The sequence below is a fragment of the Cibotium barometz genome, chromosome 31 (genome assembly GCF_041138505.1).
Source record: "Cibotium barometz isolate CiBa-2024 chromosome 31, ASM4113850v1, whole genome shotgun sequence".
NCBI classification, from domain to species: Eukaryota; Viridiplantae; Streptophyta; class Polypodiopsida; order Cyatheales; family Cibotiaceae; genus Cibotium; species Cibotium barometz.
The window spans coordinates 47,245,712-47,246,447 of NC_141076.1; positions in this window are offsets into that span (position 1 = coordinate 47,245,712).

The following is a 736-nucleotide window of genomic DNA, read 5'->3' on the forward strand; positions in this document are numbered from 1 at the left end:
GGGACAAGCATATGCCTAGATTTTGTACCCATGCAAATGGGCCCTTAGAAAAATTAGATTTTCGATCAGATTATATTTTTAGGTGCCCAACTTTGCAATGATGTTTCATTAGAAGACCATGAAGCGAAATTCTTAGACTAACTAGGAGAGATTAGGTATTCTTAGTAGAAAGATGCCTTTTTTCAAGCTAAACCAAGGACACCCACTGAAACAAAACTAGGCACCCTCATCTCTTGCAACCATCCATGATTACCTTCATCTTTTGAGACATTTTTTTACATGTGATTATCTCAAGTTAGTCATATCGTGTCTATTTTATATGTTTGATAACGCGTTAACTTTTTGCTCGTTTCTTTACTTTTCTCTTCATTTTAGTAGTGTTTGTGTGATATGGTTCATGTCCATTGTGGTACTTGGATTCTACCTTTGAATTGGATGGGAGATGTTGTAAAAGCAATTTTAACTCATCCTTTAAACTCATTCATCTAGCTAATGAAATTAATGGTTCTCTCTATAGCAAGTTCTTATGCATCCATTCCCTTGGTGGGACTAGGTTCTTGTGTTTTTACTTTATCTTTCCCTTTGGACTAGGCATTGATGAAAATTACATGTTGTAATCCATCTTGCACATCTAGTTCACTAGGTTCATCGGTGCTTGGTTGACAAGAAGGTTCTTGTGTGTAGATCCTTTCTCTAGATTAGCTAAGGTTCTTGTGGCTTCCTATTTGCACATTGT